The following is a 22,352-nucleotide window of genomic DNA, read 5'->3' on the forward strand; positions in this document are numbered from 1 at the left end:
TCTTTCGAGGGAAAGGCTTTAAATCTGTTGCAGGAACAGCAAGCAGCTGTAGGGTTAATAGCCTGCGAGGTAACTGATGTGGCCATTTGGTCTGCTCAAACATCACCCTCAGTGCCTCTATGGCCCGGCACCCAGCATATAATGACATGCTGGTTAGATATATACGCTTTGCATAAAATGGAATAGAGCTCATTAAGTACAGGATTTTTGTGTTTACAGAGTGACTTCAAGGTGGAATAGAGCTCAATAAGTACAGGATTTTTGTGTTTACAGAGTGACTTCAAGGCTTTCACGACACTTTGGGAGTCTGTAAACATGGCAGTCTTTTGAAGTTTTGATTTCTTTATATGCTTTACAGCTGACAAAAGTGGATAGGCTGCGGCCGTAAAGATACTTGTTTCCGGGTGGAGTACACCAGATTCCGAGAAGGATGGGCCAACGGCTGCATAAGACACCCCGGCATGTGATTTAGAAGTGTCTGTGTAAAACTCTGTGCAAAAGTACTTGGACTGAAATTCTAGGAAATGCATTTTAATGTGTGCCTCTGGAGCGTGTTTCGTGACCTCTATAAACAATGTGTCACAATCTATGCGCTGCCAGTGCCACAGCGGTAACAGTTCCGCTGGAGCCATAGGACTATGATCAAGCAGCGGAACACCCATTTCCTCACTAAGATTCCTCACACGCAAAGAGAACGGCTTTCTCGCTGCAGGTAGATTATGGAAGAGTGTGGCAGCAGTCATATCGTTTATGGTTGAATATGAAGGATGTTCGATGTTTGCGTGTAAGCTCAGATAATATGTGAAACTACTATATGAACGCTGCAGATGGAGTGACCACTGGTTTGACTCTACGAAGAGGCTCTGGATAGGACCTGTTCTGAAAGCACCAGTCGTGGAACGGATACCCAGATGGTGAACGGGGTCTAGGATTTTTAATGCACTTGGCGTTGCAGAATGATAAATTATAGCTCTGTAATTAGGGCACGAGCAGACAAGAGTGTTGTACAAGTTCAGGAGGCATTTTCGATCACTACCCCATGTTGTGCGCGACAGAATTTTTAAAAGGTTCATCGTCTTCAGACACTTTGCCTTCAGATATTTGAGATGGGGGATGAAGGTTAGCTTAGAATCTAGAATTATTCGAAGGAATTTGTGTACACAGCTCACGGATAGTTCCTCTCAACTGATCGTGAGGTTTGGCACTGGTGTCACGCCTTTTGTTTGAGAAGAGTATGCATGTACTTTTTTGTGCGTTTATTTTAAAGCCATTCACATCCGCCCATTTAGACAATTTGTTTATTCCAAGCTGCACCTGCCGTTCACACATAGCAATGTTACATGATTTGAAACCCATCTGTACATCATCGACATACACAGAATAAAACATTGTGCGTGGAATGACTGTACACAGGCTGTTCACTTTTAGAACAAAGAGTGTACAACTAAGCACACCTCCTTGCGGCACGCCAGCCTCCTGGGTGAATGTTCTAGATAAAACATTGCCCACTCTTACACGAAACATGCAGTTAGAAAAGTAGCTTTCGACTTTGTTTGCCATATTTCCACGGATTGCCATCGCGGAAAGATCTCGCAGAATCCCGAAGCGCCATGTCGTGTCGTACGCTTTCTCTAAATCTAAAAATACAGAAAGTAAATACTGTTTATGAATCAACGCATCTCTGATGTTTGCCTCGATGCGAACAAGGTGGTCTATTTTCGACCTACCTCCTCGGAAGCCACACTGGAAGGGGTCTAGTATTTCGTCATTTTCTAGGAAACAGATTAAGCGCCGGTTTATCATTTTTTTCATACAGCTTGCACAGGCAGCTTGTCAGAGCTATTGGCCTGTAGCTGCTGGCTAAAGACGGGTATTTGCCTTGTTTAAGTATCGGGATGACTATGGCTTCTTTCCATGAGGACGGAATACACCCAGCCGCCCACATGGCATTAAAAAGAGACAAGAGTGTTTTCAGTGCTTCAAGATGTAGGTATCTAATCATGTCATACATGATACGATCGCCACCTGGCGCCAAGTTGTTGCAACAAGTGAGAGATGCCTTAAGTTTAGCTGGGCTAAATGGGCAATTGTAGGCCTCACTCGATGAGCCTTTGCGATTAAGGGGCTGCCGCTCTTCGCGTTCTTTGAATATCAAGAAAGATTGTGTATAGCGCGATGCACTGGAGACATTTTCAAAGTGTTCTCCTAGAGAATCCGCCTGGCCTTCCAGACTATTGCCTTGGCTACATACTAAAGGTAGGGGATGCGATTCCCATCCTATTAATTTATTTACCCTATTCCAGACTTTTGTCTCGTCCGTGTAAGAATTTATACTGGAAATGTACCTTTCCCAACTCTCTCTCTTTGCCCGTCGATGCGTTCTTCTGCCCTGTGACTTTGCTTGTTTAAAATTTATCAGGTTTTCAGCTGTTGGGGAGTTGCGAAACAATCCCCAGGCTTTGTTTTGCTTTTTATGTGCTTTTTGGCATTCCTCGTTCCAACAAGGCAGGCTACGCTTATTAGCCAGTCCATTAGTTTGTTGTATGCACTTTTCTGCAGCGTCAACGATAAAAGATATTATATACGCCACAGCATCGTCTATGTTAAAAGAGGCAATATCATCCCGGCTTAAATATGTTAATTCTTGGAAAAGTTCCCAGTTAGCTGAGTCAACCTTCCATTGGGGAACGTGTGGCGAGCATCCATCTTGTTTTGTTAAGCATAGCATAATTGGGAAGTGGTCGCTCCCAAAGGGGTTCTTGAGAACGGACCACTCCAGGTAAGGCATTAGTGTACTCGATACTATACTTAGGTCTATAGACGAGTATGTGTTATGTGTAACACTGTGATACGTTGGCTCTTTCTTGTTAAGTATAGATGCGCCTGAAGAAAACAGAAAATTTTCAATTAGGGCGACCTCTCGCAACGCAACGACAGTCTCCCCACAAAGTGCATTTAGATCTCCGACAACCATGTATGGCGGCGGAAGTTCATTTATGTAGTTTTGGAATTCGGTTTGGTGCAGTTGATAATTGGGAGGGATGTATATAGAGCCGATAGTGACCAGCTTGTTAAACAACACCCTTCAGACAGCAACTGCCTCTAGGAGCATACGAAGTTTTAATTCTCGGCAGGCAACACCTCTGTCGACTACGATAGCCACACCACCGGAAGACACGACTGTGTCATCGCGTCTTTGCGAAAAATAGCATATTGTCGGAAAAAATTTGTTTGCGTATGTTTGAGGTGTGTTTCTTGGACACACAGCACCTTTGGATTATACTTATGTAGGAGTTCTTTAATGTCAATGAGGTTGTGGAGTAGACCTCTAACATTCCAGTGTAATATTTGTGTATCCATGTTGAATGTGGTTTTTGTGGTGTGTGTTAAGAAAGAGGAGTTACTTCACGGAGCCCTTTCCCGGCACCGTGATGCGGTGTTTTTCTTGTATGGAGCGATCTTGAGATCTCGCCACTCCTTAAGCACTGGAGGCGCCGTTTGGCCGGTTGTTGTGTTCATCGACACGCTCATGCGAGCGGTTGGTTTGACGTGAAGGCCTCATCTCGAGAGACGAGACCCTTGAGGCCACCAGCCCAGAGGTCGCTGGCCCTTTCTTGTGAGATGGCGGAGCAGCGCTAGCTGCAGCCACCGAGGAGGCGGATGGCATCACCGCTGGCTCACTTTTTGTGGGCCGGACAGCTGCCGGAGGCCGTTGTGGCACTGCCCCCTGACCCGCCACTTCGGCAAAGCTGATCTTGGGCAGGGATAATACCCGCCGGCGTGCTTCCTTGAATGAAATGTTCTTTTTGACTTTAATAGTCATAATTTCTTTCTCTTTCTTCCATGACGGGTACGACCGTGAGTATGCGGCGTGCTCAGCATCACAGTTGATACAATGTGGAGTGTTACTGCATGTTTTGGAGGAATGTTCATTGGTAGTGCACTTGGCGCAAGTCAGCCAGCCTCGACAGTTGTGCGAACTGTGGCCACACCTTTGGCATTTGAAGCATCTGAGAGGATTTGGGACATATGGTCTAACTCGAAGCTTGATGTACCCGGCCTCAATGGACTCGGGCAGAACACTTGAACAGAAAGTAAGTACTAGGTGCTTGGTCTGGATTTCTTTGCCTTCATGCCTCATCTTAATTCGTTTAATGTTGATGACGTTCTGCTCACTGAAGCCCTCCAAGAGTTCAGCCTCAGTCAGCTCCAACAAATCATCATCCGAGACTACGCCGCAAGTGGTGTTAATAGTACAGTGCGGAGTGACTGTTACTTGGACATCCCCAAATGACACTAGATTGGGCAGTTTTTCATATTGTTTCAGATCGCAGAGCTCCAAGAGAAGATCACCGCTTGCCATTTTGCATGCTTTATAAACTGGACCAAAAACTTCAGTCAAAGACTTCGACACAAGGAAAGGTGAAATTGTTGGTACTGATTTGTCTGGTTTTTCAGAGTGAATGACGTGGAATCGAGGGAAGTTCTGTATTTGGCATCCAAAAAATTGGAAGACATCTTCGGTGTGCCCTCATTTCTGAGGGCGATCTGGGAGTCGGGGGAAAGAATCGGCCATAAGTATACGTGAATGTTAAGGCAGCAGTGCCAGCCACCCACCATGGAGCCCAACAAGGGGACACTGCAGGACCTGGAAAAGACAGGTCCTGGAAATGCCAGCTGTACGTCGCCACTATAACCAAATATGGAATATCCAAGGTTGGCTACCCACACAAGGTTAACCCTTGCAGCCTGGAAATTCTGAAGTGAGAAGGGAATAGAAGACAGGAGAGAGGGAAAGCCAAGAGAGAAAGACGAAAATTGAAGAGGAGGACAGGAAAAGGCGACTGCCGACATCCTCCAGGTGGGTCAGTCCGGAGGTGCCGTCTACGTGAAGAAGAGGCCAAAGAGGTGTGTTGTCTCCGCCGAGGGGTCATAAAGGTCTGAACACCCGGCATCGGCTCAACCCCCAGGATCCGCTTTTCCCCGGTCATGGCTAAGCCACGCATGGCTACACGCGGGAGGGGCCAACCCCCATATGCTTGAGTCCGTGGTGTCACAACACAATAAACGCCTGCTTACGCAGATGCCCCGGTGGGGGCGTTTCCTCCTTGCTTTCCTCCCTCGAATGCGGGAGATTGAGGGGCAATCGTTAGCAACGACAGCAAAAATGCACCTGGTGCATCCATTAATTGCTGTCGCAATAAAAGTAGGAGACACCCGATACGATTTGGTATCCAATACAATCGTACCCACCGGACGCCATATCAGACGCCAAATTGTACCGTGTAACCTACTTCAAGGCAGCAAGTTCAGGGTGCATTTATTATGCAAGGAAAAGAAAAAACACACTTCTTGATTGGAAAAGCGGGGGGTGCATTCATTACGCGAGTGCATTCATTATGCGAGTAAATACGGTACCTTATAGGTAAGAAAAAAAAAAAGATTGAATGTATGTGTGCTGCGCGAATGCTCTTGCATAACTCAATCATCGTAGATAAATTCTGCCAGAATATTTTTCTTCTTTCCTAGGTAGTCGAACATTTTAGTTATCTGGCACAGTCTTCATGCTAATCTAGTACCTTTTCGCTATGTGACATGTTGTATAAAACGACTATAAATGCCTTTCGTGCAAGCACCATGTCTTGTTTTCATGGTTCCTAGGAGCACAACCCACCAGCATGGTCAGTGCTAGCAAATTTGTGCTCACGATTTCACAGTAGAGCTGTCATTTTCGAGGCTGTGTTTGCCACACAACAGTTTTCAAACTCTCACACCTCTCAACATCCCTTTGCAGAAACGGAATGCACCCCCTGCTGGCATCCACAATGTGCCAAGCCAGCAGGTATGGTGCCACGATAAATTTATGCTTGCTACGTCCCAGCAGGAAATTCACAAAACTTCTTCTACAGCTTGTTCTATTTCCCTAGCTCCTTGCACAGCCTTTCGAGATGTGTATGTTGCACAAAGTTATCAATAAATCACTTAGCTAAAGAAATAAAACTATTACATCCAGGACTGTCAAGGATAAAAAAGCGCAACAGACAGGACGGAAAGCAAAGTTCCCGTGTTCTCTCGTCTTGCTCTCTGTCCTGCCTATTGAGCTAGTTTATCCTCGACAATAGTACACCAACTGGCCGGCACTTCCGCACTTCTGATGTTACATCCAGTCTTGTCAAACCGAAATTTCTTTTGAAGGGCCCCTCACCAGACTCCATTGCAAATTTTTGCTATACACTGGAAGTTGTAGGGTGCTGTCTAGGGAGCGTCTCAACAGAAAATTTTTTTCAGATTTGTTCATTATTAGAGGAGACAGAAGAAATTTATATGTTGCATTGCTATGCTGCACGGAGGCAAGCTTCTCTGCCAATGTAGATGGCACTCTTCCAACGTAGACACTCTTTTCTGCCTTACTAACATTCACAAGTGACATTTCTTGCCTGCCTTCTGCCATACTGGAGCAGAGGGACTGTGTGACGTTTATGTTGCGAGCCCCGCCTCCTTTTTTTTTTCCTCCTGTATCTCCTCCGCGATGCATCCCCAGTGGTAGTATTGCGCATTCTGCATTAGACAATTTATCAATGTAACGGGTCATAAACGGTGACACTGAAGGCAGTGCATCTTGCCTAGAGGCATTTTTACATGTGACCTGGAATCTGGCTGGAAGCGGGACTCCCTCAAGAGGAAAAGCGCGTGAGCTTCTGTTTTGAATTTTCAGCTGTTCTTGCGTTGCACAGCTGCTTGATACTTCACAGACGCAAATTATCTATGCATCGCTATTGTCTGTTTGCAATTCCCAAACCTAGTGAGGTGCCCTTAAGTCATGATTTGGTTTCGGTGCAAGATGAGCAATGAAACTAAGGAAGAAGACAAAAAGCAGACATATTTTTACATACGTCAACCAGTCTCCTGTTTGATGCCTCACTCTTTGCAACCAGCTGGGGTGGAACCTGGTAGTCAATCCTGTTGAAAGTCTCTTCCTAATATTTGGAAGAGAGAGAGAGAGAAAAAAAAAAAAAGAAACTTGCTCAATGGTAAAGCAGCCTTTGTTTTAGCACAGCAAAATTTCTCCAGCCTTAAATGGGCCCTGAAACACTTTCCTAACTTATCATGGACTGGCCTCACTATTAAAGGACGTCGTCTTGCGAATCTCATGTTACAAATATTTTTCGAATCCTTCAAGTATTAGTGGAGTTATCGCATAAATACGAGGCTTTCTCTCTCTTTCAGTCTCCACTAGCGCGCAGGAAGCAACACAGGAGAGAAGCCATGAGGTTTCTCCCTTGTCCGCGCTCCGTGCACGGAGAGCATTCAAGCACTCTACGGCAAAATACAGCAGAAGGGCTCATCGCGGCACCCCATGGCAGCTGCAACAGACTATGTTACGCAGCATGCCGCTGACATCTTTGAGGCCACGTACAGCAGACGCAGCTGGTAGTGCAAAGACGAAATAATTTTTCTGTCTTTTTGAGATCGCAGACACATACTATATAGGTTTTATTTATTTAGCTGAAAATAAGCAATTGTGTGTTACTGAGAATGTTCTCGCGATCACGAAATCAAGCAATAGCGCTAGTCTGCCAGCTGCTTTCGATGATGCTAGATTCAGAAAATAAACCAGATCACACTGCCCATTCATTTGGCAGTATTTGCCTGATTCTAACACGTGCCCAAATCAAATGCACGGCCACTTTTTCTGACCAAAGTAAAAAAACTAATGTAAAAATGACAATAAAGCTCCTAAACAAAGCAGAAATCTAACGCGCACCCTATTTTTCTTAGCAAGAAAAACAGACAAGGGTCTAATGTGCGTTGCAAAATGACGGCCGGTTTCCTAAAATCACTTTGCCACACGGTTTTTAAAGCCAGCTTCGCCGCAATACATCGGTGCTATGCGGTAAAGCATACGAAAGCCGCAAAGGCGGTTTTGGTTTCATATCCGATTGCACCTTGCAGGCAATTTCCAGCCCAATTTCCTTGAAAAAAAAAAAAAAGAAGAAGAAAAGGCACATGTTAAGATCGGGTAAATCCTGTAACCAGACATTGTGAGCTACAGTTATTGCTTGCAAATCTTCCTAAGGTGGGCCGAAAATAGGCATTTTCTGCATGAGATGACATGTTTAAAGCATTCACTGTCCCCCAAGCTCTGCTGAGACAGATGCTGCCTTAACTAAAGGGGTTGCTATTGTGGTCACCATGGGGGACAGGCACGTGCATTGACAGGTCATGTTCAAATTATCTGGCAAAGGCCAATATTAGGGTAAAATAACGAAATTGAGACCACAGGAATGCATAGGCACCAGTTGGGACCTTTGGTCGGGATTGAATTACCTGAAAAATCTATTTAACCGGAGTCAAATTAACGGAAGTCGGCTGTATGCTCAAAAAGTGTTTCAGGGCCCCTTTAACGAAGTGATTTTAAGTCATAATGTAGCCACTTTTTTGCTCAGTTCATGCTATTAAGCATGATCTAAATAAAAAATTCAGAATTTTGTTTAATATGGTTTTCATATGGGCTTAGAAATATAAAAGATTATAAGGTATTAACAAATACTTAAAAAATATACTTATTATACAGAAATGTACACATGCTACATTTACCTGCACCAACAAAATTATAAATAGATGCATAAAAATTCTCAGTTAGCTGCACAATTAAATGTCACCGAGTCAATGACACAGCCCACCATGTCTGTCGCAGCACCCTGTCCATTTCCAAATTTGCCCCCACCGTGGCTGCTTAGTGGTTATGGTGTTGGGCTGCTAAGCATGATGTCACGGGATCGAATCCCGGCCACGGCATTTTGACGGGGGCGAAATGCTGAAAACACCCGTGTACTTAGATTTAGGTGCACGTTAAAGAACCCCAGGGGGTCCAAATTATTCCGGAGTCCCCCACTACGGTGTGCCTCGTAATCAGATCGTGGTTTTGGCACATAAAACTGAATAATTTAATTAGTTATTTTAATTTCAAAATTCCTAAAGATAAATGCACTGTGTATTTTTTATTCTGTTATTGCAACTGCTCCTGGCATTTGCCAGACGGTGCTGCTGATATGGAAATATAATGCAATAATCTTAGCATTTAAGCCTGTTCAATATTTTAGTCACACAGGAATATAAAGATGAACTTCACTATAAAGAAGTATCGAAGAAAGACCAGGTTTCTTACATTCAATATTCATTTAGAGCAATGTGACGCGCCCCTCAGTTTCCCTTCCCATCATGCATGAAAGAAAGACTCTTTTACACAAATCAAAAGAGTGCTAACTATAAGATAAAAAACCATTCCCACTACAACCACCATAACAGCATTTTTCAGTACAAACTGCACTAAAAATAAGGAGCAGGCTACAACAGGGTCAATTTACAGTGGGTCTATATGTAACCAGGAATTCATTGTTTCTTGCCTGAAAGAGTGCCACACTAATACAAATTTACTTTACCATAACCGATATTGTGTTAATTCTTGCATTTCCAACTTCATTACATATGACTAAGTTGTCATTCATGCGATTAGGTGAACTTTACATTTACTTTGCTACATGAAATATTGTGCTGAATCAGTGTTTGTTAAATGTCAACAGTACTGAATATTTCTTCTGCAGCCAAGAAGATTCTTAGAAACTAACATTCCATTACATATATGTGCAAATATCAAAGCCATTAGAACTTTCAATGCATCTAAAAGTATGTTGGGACAAACCCTTCAATAGTGATAATGTATCAATGAGTAAACGTTTAAAAAATATGTATTAATCGATATCAACATTGGACACATTACACAAAAGCAACAAATTACCCTTAAACAATTACATTTTTCGCACTTGTGAAGCAGTGACAGCTACAGCGATGTTTATGCAATTTGCGTGCTTTGTTTATTCAGCACCACTAATCTCACAGCTACTGCAGTAACAGTGTTGTCTCGTCTGCTCTCAGAAAGTGCCAAGTCCAAGATGATCACCTGCAGAATTGGCTATAAGAGTAGTCAATTCTGCAGAGACGTCCTGCCTAAGGAGTACTGGTGTTGAGGTTTTCTTGTCATGCATCTTCATTGTCTTTTTCATGAACCTTTCCGCATTTTGGAACACGAAATGCAATCCAATAAGCTAATGCTACCACAGCAGAGCATGCACGAATACCTGTGCAAATGCCATAACAGCGCACGCGCAAATGGCTGGCCACAAGACAGACTAGCAGAATTGTTTGCTGGGCTAGTTGGTGAACAGATGTAGCGCACTCTCCTGTTGACTCCCGTTTTCTTCTGAAATTTTTGCCTACTTTTCAACGCAAGATAAGACATACACGGCACAGGAATCAGGGCAATCAGCAGAAAAGTCTGATCACAGCTTTATCTAGAATTGCGTAGGAGCCAGACAAATGACAACACCTTTAAAATAACGGTAGTTAATCTACATCCTGTCTACACAATATAGCTTTGTCAATTTTCATAATCTGCTTCAGTGGTGGCTGTCCTGTGTTCGACAGCAAAATGTAAATATCATCGCTTTTACACTCAGCGACAGTATTTACTATTACTACAACAGAAACATAACCCATTTCCATTGCCTGCAATGCTCACTGGGCAAGATATGTAGCACTTTTGTCGCATGGCAGAAAATGAAGAGGTTGAGGTGTGGTATGGCCTAGAGCACTGCACAGGCCTGATTTCTCGGCCCGAGCCCAGCCCGGGCCCGTAATACATAGCCCAAGGGCGTACATGATCGAGACCAGCCCGAGCTTGACCCGGGCCCAGGCGTTCATTACTAAGCTTAGCTAGGGTCCATGTGTGCATGACCAGGCCCGGACTGTAATAAAAAATTTCTTTTTTTACTTACAGATTACACCGTATCTGTCAGCCTCACCTTCTCGAGGTTTAATGAGCTGCAGTATATAAGCAATAAAAGACTGAAATCTTCGCTTCTCCCATGGGAACATCAGTGATCCGTCGGCCCATTGCCTGTGCTGTTATTTTTCTGCTGGTGCGCATGCATTTACCATGATCTGTACGATATGGTTCTATGATGTCATTTAGCATGCGAATATATATATATATGATGGGTATTACATGGATTTGTCTAATCTTCGTGCTTGGGGCTTCAGACGCGTTCTTATGGCTTTGTTTCTATATATATATATATATATAAGCAGGCAAATTCGGAAGCATACAGCATAAAATAAACGCACAAGTAGAGACACTCCTTGCCCTAGCGCTAAAATAATACAATAGTATCGAGACTGGTAATAGTGCAGTCGCAAAAGCGGTAACATGGAAATGATTTGAGGAGCGTTTTTTTGTACAATTCATTTTAACTTACGCAGAAGCAATGTTAGTTTTTGTGGAAAAGAAAGAAAATGAGAACTTCATCTGTTTACCTATTTTCTTTGATAAGATATACAAAGAGTCATCTTTCTTGAGCGTGTCACTTCAGCTTGGCACAGAATGCATTAAACCATGCAATCCATGACGTTCACGTGTGCTCGAAGGCCTGACTTAGCCCCTTTAATTAGTGGGCCCGAGTTCGGCCCGGGCCCGTAGCTTCAAGCCCGAGCCCGGCATGGGCTTGCTGCTTTAAGCCCGGGCCCGGCCCGAGCCTGCCAACAAACACTTCGGACAGCCCGGCCCAGGCTTTCAAGTCGGCCCGGGCCCGTGCAGTGCTCTAGTATGGCCTCTGATATCAGCACCCACCAGTTAATTGACCGATTTCTGTTGCCTGCCATGAAGTGGCACTGCAGCTGTGGCAAGCGTACAGCTTGGGAACACCAGCACATTATCTCAGAGGTCATGTCACACATGCCTATTTTCGTTGTCTGCCATAGCCTGTAGTGGCATGTCTACAAAAGGCAGCAGCTCTATGACTTGACCAACTTCACATGCTTAGTTTTGATCACATTGCCAGCAAACCTGGCAGCTGCAAATTGATATCAAACATCCAGACATCAGGTGGTGCTTGCTTCACAAATATGTAAGCAATACCTATAAAAACTGCAGACCAGGCTTGTAATGTGCGAGAAACTTGGTGTATTAGTTGGAGCAACCTTATATTACTGAAGATGTTTTAGTACGCCCAGAGAGCTGAACAAAAAAAAAAAAAACGGTCAAACAATCTTCACCTTGTTTACTGCCACGTGCTCACACCCACACGTGCAGACTTTATGTTCACGCACACTGTTCCTGGTTATCAGCATTTCAAAAACTGATTTCCATGTTGTTTCCAATAGAACTCTTATAGCTTTGGTACACATGCGGCCTTAATCACAGTTAACACAACCCCGGTTATCGCAAAATGCAGTTAGCGCAGTTACACAGTAGGCAAAACACTGGTTAAGCTGCTAACCGCGGTTGACTGCAAACCGAGCTTAGAAATCTCGGTTTAGATTAACTTATGTTTTGCAAATGGTCAAAATGGCGGATGATACATCAACTGAGTGAAGCATGGGTCCTTTGCAGGTCTTTAAAAAACATGTGAATTGACCTGATGCAACAACAGAGGCAATGGTAACCAATTGGGAAGATAATCTGGCGTCTCCGCGCTGAAATAAGCAGGATGCGCTCCTCTACTCCGAGATGTCACAATGCTCGACGGCAATTTTTCTGACGACGTAGGGCGATACAAAAGGAATGAAGTGCAGCTGAAGCTTGACAATGAGAGCAAGTGTTACCAGTAACTGCCTACGTCAACTGAACTATGTGTGGGACACAGCTAAGAAAACCTGCATGACGAATTGTGTGCACAAAAACCTGCAGCGATTAGCTGACGCTGCATCTGCTTCAGCGCTCTGGGTTAACACTAGCCGCGTCAATAGCGTATTGAAAAGACAGCAATTTACAGCCTGCTGTTCACACCATATTCATCTCGTGCCAAAACTAGCATTAATTTTGGACATTCCTTTTAAGAATTTAGGAAGCAGTGCATTGGTATTCCGATAAAAATTTAAACTAGTGGCATGCCTTATTCTTTTTAAGAATTTAGGGAGCAGTGCATTTGAATTCCGATAAAAATTGAAACTAGTGGCATGCCTTGTTCATCGCCACCATGAATAGGAACGCTCGTTTAACTACGGCAGACTGCAGTTCGCGTTAACCTTGGTTAAGTGAGTACCCACCGCTAAGTTCAACCACAGCTAGGGGAGGCCATGTAACCAGGGTATTAGAGTATTATCAAATGATGCTTGCCCACTAGATTCGCAGGCATACAATTACTCGTCTACAGGCATCTGATCGCATACACACAATACTGGTGCACAAGCTTTTCTTTTCTTGATATGTGCAGAAACTGATTGTATTTCATTTACTGATCTAACATGGCATTACTGCAGCTTCCTTATTCAATTTGTTTATTATATGGGCAAGCGTCCACTAAGTTGACTTATGGGTGCAAACAAGCATGCTTCACTTTCACTAAGGCTGCAAGTGCATAATGCACTTACTTAGTCCAGGCACACCTTTTAGCTTAGAGCCAATATTGTTGTAGTGGGGAAGAAGGGGCAAAATCCTTCCTAGGAAGATTCCTTTGATGTAACATCCTCTTTTGTGCTTCCCCTCTGGACATGCTGCGCAATCTAGTGGCGCTAACACAAAGTCCGTGTGTGGCGTATGTCTGAATATATAAAAACCATTAACACTGCCAAAAAGCATATCAGAAGAGCTAAAAGTTCAAGGGAGACGTTTACTCGCTCAAGGTTGATTAGGATTTGCTCCTTCAGTCCTCATAGAGAATTTTTCACAGTAATTCCTGTCATGCAACTAATGCCACTCACAGCGTTATTGCAACGTTGAGGCACTGTAATGGAAAGCTATAGTCTGCTGTATTTTGCCCCTCCACATCAATAAACATTTTCACGTTATACAGGACCGTGATTGATCTCAATCCCGTAACTAAGGTCATTTCTTAGAATAGGAACGTAGTTGAGAGGCAACAAAGGCTGAGTGATTCCCGTCAGGCTGAATAGGGGACTGTACGGCCATAGCGAAAGTTCCATTTCTTACTTTCACTCTACTCGCACAAAGCACAGATAGGCTGAGAAGGTTAATGGAGGCCAGTGGTCAGTACAAACAAACTCAAACTGTTTTTTTTTTTTTAAAGGAATCTGCAGACATAACGTGCAGCCAACTGTTTCAAAACAAACCACTAATTCACGCCATCTGCTTAACTCTAAATAAGCTGTTCACGATGGCATCATCACAAGTCATCAATGACAAATGGGTGAACACGGCAGCATGCTCATGCATACAGAAGGTTGGCCAGTCTATGAACTTGTATAACATGTGCACCTGCGTACAAGATGTGATCATGACGCAAATGCAGACAAGTGCACATGCCTCAGTAAAGGAAGTAAAGTGCTTGAAAAAGGCGAGCCTAAGAGCAGGGCCATGGGCCCTGCTCTTAGGTGGGTGCGTGCCTTTATGCTTGTGACAAGATTATATTCAGGGAGAACCTGGCATGGAAGTCAATCCATCTGGGCAAGTTGCAGCCATTCCATGAGAATACAGGGCTTTTGGGCATGAAGAATCAGGGGAACCTTGAGGCTCACTTTTTAGTAACAACCAGATGAAGCCAAAGAAAGCATAGGTGAAAGTAACTGTTCTTAAAATTGAAATGTATAATTATTATAAAATGAGTGTTAAACTTGTGATAGGCTTCACACTTTTTGTAAAGGAACAGGAAAAATTTGAGGGACGCTTAAGCTTCGCCTTTAAAGTGGAATGCGATAGCATTCATAGATCCCCAACTGTTTGTCGGCTTCCCGGCAACTGCAACTTTTTTTTTTCTGCACCTTCGCCTCGGCGCGCCGCTGCCGAGGAAGCAAGCGCCATCTTGGTGATTTTACAAGCAACACCGACCGGGGTGCGCTGCTGTATGAATGTTAGAAATGCTGGAAAAGGGGTTTGTGTTTGAGTTTCAGCGCAACAGAATTATGTTTTCGCTATATTCAAATTTCAATCCGACGCTATCATACCTGTAGGTTGTTCTTGAGTCGTACTTTACGATTTTTCCGACGAATTTTACTTTGAGTTCACCAGAGCCTCTACACCACGCAAAGGGCCTGCGTGGTCAGGGTGGTTCGGGACGATTTTCTTTGCCACGGACACGGACGCCGGATTTTCTGCGACACGGGGCCCTTAATGCTATTGCATTCAAGTGAGAATGGAAGAAAAAGCAACTCTAGCTGTGAGTAGCACAGGTTAGTACTCTGAAGGTTAGGTGCACAAATACCGAAGAAAGTGGACAGGGTACAGCCACCACCGTAGCTTAATTGATGGAGTATTGCATGTGTCATGCAGAGGTTGTGGATTCGGCTACCCTTGGTGGCAAGCTGTCGTTTCTTCCACTTTCATTACCTTTTTCATTCGTTAAGAATATCAAGCCTATAGTAAATTTAAGTTTCATTCACAATAAATTATATATGTCAATTTTTTCTCTTTTTTTTAAGTTAACTTCCCCTGTGCTTTTCGTGGCTTCATTGTCTGCTGACTTCATCTAGTGCTGTAGATGAACTTTTAAAAGATGAGGCAAAGGTAGGCCACCTGCTGATCACAGAATGATTGTTCGTTGCAGGCATTCTGTTAAATATTAATTAAAGCTGTTGCTTTGCTCTGGCAAAACATAAAACAGACTAAGGCGCTGGGTAGACTTATGTTATAAACCTTCGAAGCAGCAGGAACTCTAGTCCTGTATTGGTGGCTATACCTGTTCATGCATGCAGAAGAATCCATGAGCTAGCCCCAAAACTTGGAACTGCTTCCTGAGAAAGCAACAACTAGAACCATTCCAACCAGTATAGAATACACAGCATAGATTTGTTGAATGCAACTCAACCTGCATGTGCTGAACGCCTTCCACAGTGACATATGTGAAGATACAGAAGATTGGCTTGTTTACTTGGAACACATTGTCACGCACAACCAGTACAATAAAACAGCCAAACTGGTTTACTTCAGCCTCGAAGAGGGCGCATGAACTTAGCACAAGAAATGCAAGAGCCTCCCAACATAATGGCAAGTGTTTCAACGACAGATTCCCGAGACTTACACAAGTTCCGAAAACCAATAATAAGCCAATTTTGCTCTCCAGACTTGAATGCAGATGAGAGTGTTGCAATGAATGTCGAGGACATGACACGTCTTTCTCTGCAAACCGACTCCAGCACGTTGTAAAAGTAGAAGCTGGGGCATCTAATGCATGAAATATTAGAGTTATTTTTTGGCAGTCTCGTGTACGGCAGAGTCTCTGACTGAGGCTGTCACCGTTGAAAGCAGTAGTCTAGCACTTTGCGACAAGAAAAACAGTCGGCATCCCTGTGCAAACCAACAGACTTGTAGAGGACAACAAATGAATATTCCTGGAGCCTGAAATCCGAGCATAAAACTGCAGATAGTCATCGCAATATTCAGTGGAGATGCAGGTAATAGTCTGTACACAGATACGAGTACTGATAGGTCACAGAGATCCATCAGGTGATGAGAAAGACAGTCAGTATACCTATGTAAGTCTGGCAAGCAGCCAGACTTGTAGAGGACAAGCAAATAGTCCTGAAGTTATAAGCCCAGCTACCATGCAGCCTTTGAAGTCTTCAAGAGTTGAGACAAAGGAGAGGGCATTGCGGTCGGTAACAACAAAAAAGTTTCTGCCAGATAAGTATGGTCAGAATTTGTCAGCAGCCCACACTTAAACCACTGTGTCAAATGCAAATAGGATGAGTACTATTCAATTTTCATTCAATATCTCAACTGTGTACGGTGTTCAAAATCAAACTGCGGACAATTCTGAAACTACTCCGATGTGGTTTTGTTTCCAGTTTCACCTATATCTGCAACAGCAGCTTAGCTCACACTCCAAAACGAACATTTGGGACTACTCCACGCATAGAAACCAGCTACAGTGCGATAACATGCCGCAATTCCATGTATTTACATCTAAAATACATTCGTTGCTATTCGAGTTTCCATTTGTTAGCACTGTACACTTCTCTAATTGGCAAGCTGGGTCCATTACAAAATAAGATACTCTTGCCTACTGAAGGGGATTGCCAGCAATGCGCCATTAACCTCACATGTCTATTATACACTCTTCTAATTTAAAAGGGCTCTAAAAGCAAACATTAAATCAAGCTAAGATGACAGATTAGTGGTCCAAATGTCCAAGGCATTGTTTTTATTGGGAACAGGGCTAGCAGAAATGATAAGCTACAAAACCAGCTCCTTATGCCATCACTTTTCATGCTTACTAATTAGGGCCACTGATGGTGATAATGAACTGCCCTTGAACATGAGATAAAAATGCAGTTTGCCCAATTTCAATGAATTCTCCTACAAAAGAACTCACTGACGCTACCTCTCAACATCACTAAAAGAATTTACGGTCGCGTGGCACCCTCCTTGTGCACTGCTACCCGATATGGTACTCTTGAATTACAATTTTTTCACCAACCAAATCTTTTGGCACAGCATGAACAAAGAAATTTTCAGGACAACAATCTGTCACTCAAGCTAGACTTAATAATGCAGCTCTAGTATCGCTTTAATGAATTTACTCAAATCACCAGAATCGCCCAGCATGCATTAGAACTGTATCAGCCATGACCTGATTAGTCTGCAGAACTTGTAGCTCTGACTGTTATTGCTGTAGTAGCTTGTTCACGCACCATCTAGCCAAAAAACGAATTTACATGACAGACACAATCACGATTCACTCCCTGGATCAACCAAGAAATTGCTGAATGGCCCCAAACCATGTTGAGCAAAAGGGTACTGTAGACTGGCTGCTCATACCGCAATTCAGTGCTACTTAGCCACTTCAAGCTCAGAGCATGAATTGTAGCACAATTCGGTCTATTGTGTACCCACCTCAAATGTTAGTTTGCCATTAGGCTTCCAAAAGGATTGATTGTCTAGGCAAGTGCCTGCAGCTGTTTATTATGCACTAAAGAAACACTTCTTACCTCATTCACAGGTACTGGTGTAATAAGCTGAAACAAAGTACAAATATGTAGTTATGCATGTGCATTGCTAAAATGATGGCAGAAAGTTGACGTCCCTTTCTGCCCATGTCAGTGCGTTCTGCTGGAAACCATTTGTGCATGCTAATGTAGCCTTTAGTGGGAATGTACTTAATTCTGAATTATAGCAGGCCTATTTCTAGGCAATAAAAGGACTGATACACGCCATAGTTCATAGATGAATTACGCCCAAACAAACATGATTCAAGAGGCAAGACTGACACTACAAGGATTCCATCCACTGTGGCAAGTTTGCAAGAAACTAAACTATGTGAAGTTTCCCGTTTTTGACGAACAGACATAGGACTGGTGAATGACTGTGCTAGCACGTTAGTAGGCCTGGCAATAAACAGTCAAAAAATGTTCATCATAACGTTGCTAAAGAGAGAGTTGGAATGGAACACAAAAAAGCCGAGTGCCTTTCTTGCTACACAATAACTGTGGCAAAGCATTGCAACAGTTTCTTTCCGGAACAATGATTTGGCCATACACAACGAAGAAAATATCCCACTCTTATATTAGGCATGAAATGCCCACAGGCAACATCAACCAGGTTAAAATTGTGGGGTTTAAAGCCCCAAAGTTGCATAGTGGGCTGTGAGGGATGCCATTGTAGAGGCGCTCTAGATTCATTTTAACTCAACTGAGGTTCCTTGTGTTCACCCAAGGCACAGTACACAAGTATTTTTGCACTCTGTTCCTATTGGAACGCAGTCGCCGTGGCCAGAAATCGAACCCATGACCTTCTGTTCTGTAGCAGAATGCCACAGCTGCTGAACCATTGTGACGATTCAACCAGGTTAAAGCCAAGATTGACAAGCTCACAACCTTGCCAGCCAAACACCATTCATCATAAGTCGTTAGCTAATAAACTAAATTCTGTGCCATTGATCAAGTGAGGAATCAACCCTTGGCTTCTCGTCTGCAAAAGTAGCACTCTACTGACTAGGCAATGGAATTATCATTGCCAGCATGCCATAAAAGGAAGCAATTCTTCTTGCTATGTGAGCAGCTCTTGTCTTTGTGCTGTCCTTTTCTATGCAAACATCCTAGTTTGCACTATCATGTCTTCTCTGCACAGTGCATGTTGGTTATAAAAAAAAATAACAGCACCGTGGCTAAGCGAGATAAATGTGAGGTGACAATCCTCTCTACCAGCCACGTTACAATGAGGAAAGAATGCAAGAATACTAGAGTACTTGGACCTAAGTGCACACTAAAGAGCCTCGGCAGTCAATATTTTTTATCAACTCCAATTAAACATCACTAAGAATTGAAAAAAAAAACAACAATGGAGTGCTCTATGCTAATGGCAACCACTGTACGTTGAAAGGCATTGTTCATGTTAGTCATGAGCAAGTCTTTCATATTGCAAAAATAATTTAACTAAGCTTAATTATCTAGCACTTAACTACCTTACTTATTCGATAAGGCGTCAATACAAATGCTGTGGAAGATATCCATAAATGACGGAAAACAGCGTTTAAAGCAGCCTAGGTCTTGCGAGGTCCTTTTTTTCCCAAGTGGAAAAAAAAAAGCCAGCAACATTTTTAGAATACCACATGACACCACGTGACCACGTCCGCAGGCCAGGGATTGCAGCACTTTCAAAGGTAAACCTTGTCAAATACGGGCCTAGCTTATCCCACTCGGAAAGAGCGGCTGTGCTCTTTCCCTGACGTGTCAGCTGCTTGCAGCGGACATCTTCAATCCTTATCAAAAGCAAAGCTCTGGCTTTCACCGTATGCAAGATGCAAAGCATGCAGATGCAAAGCACGTGCCCTTTCTGGCTGAGAATTATAATGATTTGCAGCAGCTTCTGTGTGCATGCATGCATTTGTGCACACACATATGTGCATACACAAGCAAGGGAGTGGAGTGAAGGTTCAGAAATGCTGTGCTCTGTGGAAGGACTGCTGGGCCACATGGAACAAGCAGAGGGATGTGAAAGAATTCGACAAAAGCCAACAATTATGTAGCCGCACATGAGCTCAGAAAAGACTACCTCATCTTAACTTGTGGCTCAGTTTTTCAGGAAAGAACAGAGTGCAACAATGTCGTCTGCTGGAGCGAGATATACATGCACCCGGTCCTTGCCCGCCCCTGTTAAACTTTATTTTGTCAGGTCGATACTCTAACACTGTCTGAAGGGTGCCAATAAAACCAGCACACTCTTCGCTATGCAGCAGGTGCTGTCGAGAGCCAAAGAATAAAGAGCCCGGAGGCAGCAGCCAAACTTTAGTATTGTGCTCTGCTCTTCAGAGCTGCACACTGCACACATGCATCCTTTCTTACCTGTCATCATGCTCGTGGCTCAGCTCAATCGTGCATTCACCGGGAAGATGGAGGGTGCATAAGGTGCCGAGTAGGCAGTCAGAATGCAGCCATTGGCAAAGCTCCCGAAGACACGCCAGCGTCTATGCATTTTTTCTAGACACTCACCGGCATTCAAAACATTAATTTTGTGTTTCTTGTGTCTTTGTATCAGAATGACCTCACTTGATAAGCGCAGCCAGCAGTGTGACCCACAGCCCGCTAATAGGGTATTTGAGGATAATCTTGCTTAATAACTTTTGACACTCATTCCAAATATCTTGCCCCGGAAAATGTGTTAAACGACACAAAACGAAGCTGCTAAGGAGGACAGACTAAGAAGAAAATGGATAACAAAAGCAGATGACTTACACAAAAAAGAAAAAAAAAACTGAGAAAAGCATTATGAAAACTGAAGGCTTTACTGTTCTTCAATATGCATGAGGGATGTGATCACAGTGATTGTTAAAGCAGCCCCTTGCACTCTCTTTATCGTTCTTCTGAGTGCATGGTCAAACTGTGCAAACGAAATGCTGCATGCAGACATATAACAAAGGGTGTGCCATGAACAGTACACACATCTCGAACATAGACACACAGCAGTTAGCGAAGCAATGCCGCTTGGCCACCTCTCCTGTGGTCTCTAGATTTTATCTTGACAGTATAGAGGTCAAAAGACTTGTCTAGAAGATGCGAGCTGTGTGCGCCAGACCCCGCTGGCAACATGTAGGGATAAAATGTGATGCGAAACTGGCTGAACGTGAACATGCGTGGCTACATCTACGAGATGCCTTGTTTTGTCTCGCACAGCTGGTTGCCTCATGTTCTGGCATCTGCTTTGGCCATCAGGAGCACAGTCTGCGGTAACGTGCTGCGAAACTAGAGCGGAGATATCACAATCCAGAGAGTGCTATGAGCATTTAGTGTGCATAAGGTTCACAACTCACTCATGGCTGCATCATCATTCTGCCAACTGCTGCATGTCTATCACATGCACCATGCCTCATATTCTTGCACATGGCTTCACAGTTTGTCACCATCTGCAACTGATAGATTCCTTGTAACTCATTTCATTGCCGATGCATCATGAACCAATTTTTATGAATATGCGTAAAGCGTAGACAGTGGGTTTAGCACCATTATTGGTTCTGATTTTCGTGCAGCAGGTGGCAGAACGATGACGCAACCATAATTGGTTTCGTACCTTATGTGGAAGAAACATTCATAGTACATGCCGGATTGGCATATCTCCACTTTTGTTTCGCAGCGCGGCACCACAGACAGCGCTCCTGATGGCCACAGCAAATGTCAGAGCATGAGGCTACCTGCAGTGTGAGAAAAGACAAGGCATCTCATAAATGTAGCCACACATGTTAACATTCAGCTGGTTTCACACCACATCTTATCACTAGATCTTGCCAGCGCAGTGCGGAATACATGGCTTGTGCATTCTAGACAAGTCTCTTGACCTTTATACATGCAAGGTGCACACTGTAGGTCGTGCACACTGTAGAATTCAAGGCATACTGCACATAACTTCCACCTCAAGATAATCATTGCCATAGTAACAAGAATACATTGGAATGAATCCAGTGTAGTATGAGACATGGGAACACATGTTCAAGCTGACTGGAAGCAGACAACACTCAAGTCACTGGATGATGTGGTGCCTAAGTAGGATGGGCGTAGCCATAGAAGCGCAGAATATGAAATGAGGGGAAAAGCCATGGCATAGAAGAACTGTCATTCTCGTAAAGCACATTTAAGATATCACACTGAAATATAATTTTAGTGAGGAAACTCTGCTTTCTCACTCTCTGTGTATAAGCATTCTTTTAGGTATTGCATAAATCATTTCAGAGACTCTTTCGAAGTAATTTTCGATGTTTGCCATGGAGCCCTTATGTTAAAACACAACTTTTACAAGCATACATCTGGCATCTGAAAATGAGCATGCGAGGCTCTAGTAGGTTCTAGCACCAACTAATATTTCTTCCCCTGTGTAATTAAGGAAAGCAAAACAAACAAGCAAGTAAGAACCC

The 22,352-nt window shown here is 43.6% G+C and overlaps 1 protein-coding gene across 1 annotated transcript in view; it reads right to left on the bottom strand.

Moving 5' to 3' along the window:
* LOC119437129 (death domain-associated protein 6-like) overlaps window positions 1–22,352 on the bottom strand; it is a 168,246-nt gene that overhangs the window by 70,594 nt on the left and 75,300 nt on the right. The window contains exons 15-16 of the mRNA XM_049660305.1: window positions 17,941–17,967; window positions 6,894–6,977 (exon numbers count right to left, since the gene is read on the bottom strand). The gene's annotated coding sequence lies outside the window, so the exon portion shown is untranslated. The remainder of the gene's footprint in view (window positions 1–6,893; window positions 6,978–17,940; window positions 17,968–22,352) is intronic.

The sequence above is a fragment of the Dermacentor silvarum genome, chromosome 1 (genome assembly GCF_013339745.2).
Source record: "Dermacentor silvarum isolate Dsil-2018 chromosome 1, BIME_Dsil_1.4, whole genome shotgun sequence".
In the NCBI taxonomy this organism is placed as follows: domain Eukaryota; kingdom Metazoa; phylum Arthropoda; class Arachnida; order Ixodida; family Ixodidae; genus Dermacentor; species Dermacentor silvarum.